Source organism: Lepisosteus platostomus, chromosome 5 (assembly GCF_059453375.1).
Source record: "Lepisosteus platostomus isolate fLepPlt1 chromosome 5, fLepPlt1.hap1, whole genome shotgun sequence".
NCBI classification, from domain to species: Eukaryota; Metazoa; Chordata; class Actinopteri; order Semionotiformes; family Lepisosteidae; genus Lepisosteus; species Lepisosteus platostomus.
In genome coordinates, this window is record NC_142615.1 from 9,220,976 (window position 1) to 9,225,368 (window position 4,393).

A 4,393-nucleotide genomic window follows, 5' to 3' on the forward strand; every position below is an offset into this window, starting at 1 on the left:
TCTTCAATGACTTACTAAGGATCTTCTTCACATTCGCCCATGCAGGGGAAGCCAGTTACACCAAAGCAAACGCAGGAAAGTGCATTTCAAGCAGAGACCAGGAGGGACTTGTTTACACCGAGAGTGGGCGGAGAATGGAACAATGCGCCCAGCCCTGTTGCTGGAGCCGATTCTTGATGAGCTCTTGGGCTCACTAAGAGGCCCCCGCTGGATGCTAATCTTTCTGTTGTTCTTGCAGGTCCTGCGCTGCTTTTGAGCCGACAGAGCTCGACCTGGTCTGTCGGCACAGCCCAATTGCAAATGATCGGCTCCGCGTACAGAAGGAACGTGCGTTTGGTACAAGAGTGCACGAAGGCACCGGAAATACATTGGGAACAAATGACCGGTCGCTCAAGACCTCTGTGAAGTACAGGAGCGTGCAAAATGAGGCTGTTTCCGCCCGGTCTCGAACCGGGGACCTTTCGCGTGTTAGGCGAACGTGATAGCCGCTACACTACGGAAACCTGTAGGGACTGCTGCTGGTGTCTCGCTTGCGTTTCGGGCTGAGAAAGGGACGCGTCACTTTAGGCAGGTGGCGCTGGAGAGAGGAACAAAGGGCGCGATGAAACAAAATGCCGAAACCCGGGATCGAACCAGGGACCTTTAGATGTTCAGTCTAACGCTCTCCCAACTGAGCTATTTCGGCGGTGCACAAAGCCTGCAGCCACCTGCTCCAGCCTTCCTGTGTTGTGGCATGAGCGCACCAAGAGTAGCGGGAGAGTGTTGCAGGAACGTCACTCAGAAGGAAAGCCACCCAGCTGCGCCCTCTGAGCTCTGTCCAGCGCATCTTCCTCGCATGGACTCCTGCCTGCGACGGGCAGGAAACAATTAGCAAGAACAGAACGACACCCCATGGGTGTCTCATGACCGCACCTTAGGTTGTGACACGTGCAGGTGTGAGGGGTTGCCGGGCTACTTTGGAGCAGAGCTTGGGCGGAGGGGGGACGGGAAAGCAGACAAAGAGGTGACACCTCAAGGTCTGCACGATCACAGCTCTCCGCCGCCCCAGGCTTCCGCTCGATAAGCTACTGGACACACCCGCCCCTCCTCACACAGACCGTGGAAAAGCCCCCGAGTGGGAGGGCTCTCTCTTCCTCCCAGGAGCTCTTGGACACGACGCACATACAGGGCGCGGGGAGCCGCCGCCTGCAAACACGGCTCCAGGCGGGACTCCACTCCGCAGGAGCCGCAGAGCAGAGGAGATGAGGGCAGCTTAGCTCCTGTGCAGAGACCTGAGCTGTTGTTGCTGTGGATGCTGTCTTTTCTGCACTCGGGGTAGGAGTGAATGTTGAGTTGCCCTTAGAAATGAAGCAGAGCACTTCAACGGCACGGGTGTGTGTGTGTGCGCGCCCTGGTGATTCTGGGAGACAGATCAAACCTGGGCTAAAAGAGAGGTTGCTTAGCCCTCTTCCATTTGCTAGTTCAAAGTTGTACAACCCATTTGTATCTGCTAGGCGGCGCAGTCGTCGTGCACAAAACGCTTTGAAAAGCGTCAAAGGCAAGTCATTCCGAGTTGGTCGTTTGTGTTTTCCGTTCAGACGCGAAATGCTGAAATGATCTCTCGGCTCCTCGGTTGTCATTTCTGCTCCGTAAAGGAATCACAGCACGCGTCGGCTTCCAGCACGGTGGGTCGGGACACGATGCCGGGGGTCGGAGAGAGCGATGTCTTCCTCGTTAGTATAGTGGCAAGTATCCCCGCCTGTCACGCGGGAGACCGGGGTTCGATTCCCCGACGGGGAGTAGCTTTTCTTTCACCTCCTTAGAGAAATGACTGCCTTTCACTTCTCTGTTTTCTTTCACAGCGTCGTGCACCTTTTCATTGCTCTCGCTTTCAGAGCCTCCGCACGGCAGTCGACTCGACATCAGGAAGCACATTGAAGTGAAAGCAGGAAGCGCTGCGACATGCACTGTGCAGATCCTGCCACACTAAGAGGTGAGTGGGTCTGTTCGATGCACAAGGAACGCTTTGAGAAGCGTCAAAGGCAAGTCATTCCGAGTTGGTCGTTTGTGTTTTCCGTTCAGACCCGAAATGCTGAAAAGATCTCTCGGCTCCTCGGTTGTCATTTCTGCTCCGTAAAGGAATCACAGCACGCGTCGGCTTCCAGCACGGTGGGTCGGGACACGATGCCGGGGGTCGGAGAGAGCGATGTCTTCCTCGTTAGTATAGGACCTGTCACCTGTCCCCACCTGTCACGCGGGAGACTGGGGTGCATCAGGACGCGCCTTGAAGTGAAAGCAGGATGCGCTGTGACATGCACTGTGCAGATCCCGCCACACTAAGAGGTGGGTCCAGTGGGTCTGTTCGATCACAGCGCTAGGCGAATCCCCAATCCCCTTTTGTGCCTGGCGACAAAAGATGTCTGTTTCCGCCCGGTTTCGAACCGGGGACCTTTCGCGTGTGAGGCGAACGTGATAACCACTACACTACGGAAACGGTGGTAAGACGTGCCCAGCGGCCCAGCGCTGAGCTTCGCCAATGCGATTTAGCTGCTTCCAGTGCCTTTATTGGAGTGCGCTGATGGACCGTGCTCTCTCTCCAGAGACCAGCACGCCTGTCATGGACGGAGCAGGAAAGGCGGCGCCACATTCTACAGCCCTCTCCACGCAATCGACGAAATCGGGCTACTGAAGTGGAGAAAATCGCCTCTCCAGAAAGTGCAAATATCATCTTGGAGACTATAAATCCTATTGCCGAAGGTCAGCCCTGTCTACCAGAGTAACCCTCCCACAGCGATGATCAGCTCGTCTCACACGCGAGAAGTTTCGGTTGGAAACAAGCGCCCCCTCTTCTCGCACGTTTTGCACGTTCGAGTAGTTTTAATGCGGCTCTTTCGTACACGGTGCTGATCTTTTGGAAAGCAGGAGGCAAAACCGAGTCGAACCGCCTGGGTGAAAACCAGGAACCCTAACCGCTAGACTATATGGCAGCGAACAACCATGCTGTTCCCGGCATCATGCAAGCAAACTACATAAATATGAGAAAACACGCAAGAGAGTTGTCACTCAGAGTGTCGGTCGATGTATACTGGGGCTCAGTTGAAATGCAACGTCAGGACTTTTCCGAATTATGTCACACGAAGAGAGCACAGCCCTTTCCGCCCTGCCGCGTGTGTCTCGGTAACTCGCTGTGATCGTATAGTGGTCAGTACTTTGCGTTGTGGCCGCAACAACCCCGGTTCGAATCCGGGTCACGGCAGAATAGGGGCGTCTGCTTTTACTACTCGCACGAATGAAGGCAAATAAAAGCCAATCGATGTGAACGAACGGCGCTTTACAGAGGAGTACTGCCTGACTGGATCGTTGATGAACGACAGAGGCCACTCCGACCTCTTCTCGGTTTTCTTCAATGACTTACTAAGGATCTTCTTCACATTCGCCCATGCAGGGGAAGCCAGTTACACCAAAGCAAACGCAGGAAAGTGCATTTCAAGCAGAGACCAGGAGGGACTTGTTTACACCGAGAGTGGGCGGAGAATGGAACAATGCGCCCAGCCCTGTTGCTGGAGCCGATTCTTGATGAGCTCTTGGGCTCACTAAGAGGCCCCCGCTGGATGCTAATCATTCTGTTGTTCTTGCAGGTCCTGCGCTGCTTTTGAGCCGACAGAGCTCGACCTGGTCTGTCGGCACAGCCCAATTGCAAATGATCGGCTCCGCGTACAGAAGGAACGTGCGTTTGGTACAAGAGTGCACGAAGGCACCGGAAATACATTGGGAACAAATGACCGGTCGCTCAAGACCTCTGTGAAGTACAGGAGCGTGCAAAATGAGGCTGTTTCCGCCCGGTCTCGAACCGGGGACCTTTCGCGTGTTAGGCGAACGTGATAGCCGCTACACTACGGAAACCTGTAGGGACTGCTGCTGGTGTCTCGCTTGCGTTTCGGGCTGAGAAAGGGACGCGTCACTTTAGGCAGGTGGCGCTGGAGAGAGGAACAAAGGGCGCGATGAAACAAAATGCCGAAACCCGGGATCGAACCAGGGACCTTTAGATCTTCAGTCTAACGCTCTCCCAACTGAGCTATTTCGGCGGTGCGCAAAGCCCACAGCCACCTGCTCCAGCCTTCCTGTGTTGTGGCATGAGCGCACCAAGAGTAGCGGGAGAGTGTTGCAGGAACGTCACTCAGAAGGAAAGCCACCCAGCTGCGCCCTCTGAGCTCTGTCCAGCGCATCTTCCTCGCATGGACTCCTGCCTGCGACGGGCAGGAAACAATTAGCAAGAACAGAACGACACCCCATGGGTGTCTCATGACCGCACCTTAGGTTGTGACACGTGCAGGTGTGAGGGGTTGCCGGGCTACTTTGGAGCAGAGCTTGGGCGGAGGGGGGGCGGGAAAGCAGACAAAGAGGTGACACCTCA

The 4,393-nt window shown here is 55.3% G+C and overlaps 7 non-coding genes across 7 annotated transcripts; 2 read left to right on the plus strand and 5 right to left on the minus strand.

Moving 5' to 3' along the window:
- Nucleotides 1-430: 430 nt before the first annotated feature.
- Nucleotides 431-503, minus strand: trnav-aac (transfer RNA valine (anticodon AAC)). Its single transcript has one exon. It is a non-coding gene; the product is annotated as a tRNA-Val (tRNA).
- A 109-nt stretch (nt 504-612) lies between these two features.
- On the minus strand, nt 613-685 carry trnaf-gaa (transfer RNA phenylalanine (anticodon GAA)). Its single transcript has one exon. It is a non-coding gene; the product is annotated as a tRNA-Phe (tRNA).
- A 1,022-nt stretch (nt 686-1,707) lies between these two features.
- trnad-guc (transfer RNA aspartic acid (anticodon GUC)) lies at nt 1,708-1,779 on the plus strand. Its single transcript has one exon. It is a non-coding gene; the product is annotated as a tRNA-Asp (tRNA).
- A 621-nt stretch (nt 1,780-2,400) lies between these two features.
- trnav-cac (transfer RNA valine (anticodon CAC)) lies at nt 2,401-2,473 on the minus strand. The gene has a single exon. It is a non-coding gene; the product is annotated as a tRNA-Val (tRNA).
- A 690-nt stretch (nt 2,474-3,163) lies between these two features.
- trnah-gug (transfer RNA histidin (anticodon GUG)) lies at nt 3,164-3,235 on the plus strand. The gene has a single exon. It is a non-coding gene; the product is annotated as a tRNA-His (tRNA).
- A 574-nt stretch (nt 3,236-3,809) lies between these two features.
- On the minus strand, nt 3,810-3,882 carry trnav-aac (transfer RNA valine (anticodon AAC)). The gene has a single exon. It is a non-coding gene; the product is annotated as a tRNA-Val (tRNA).
- Nucleotides 3,883-3,991: 109 nt separating this feature from the next.
- On the minus strand, nt 3,992-4,064 carry trnaf-gaa (transfer RNA phenylalanine (anticodon GAA)). Its single transcript has one exon. It is a non-coding gene; the product is annotated as a tRNA-Phe (tRNA).
- Between the last annotated feature and the right edge of the window lie 329 nt (nt 4,065-4,393).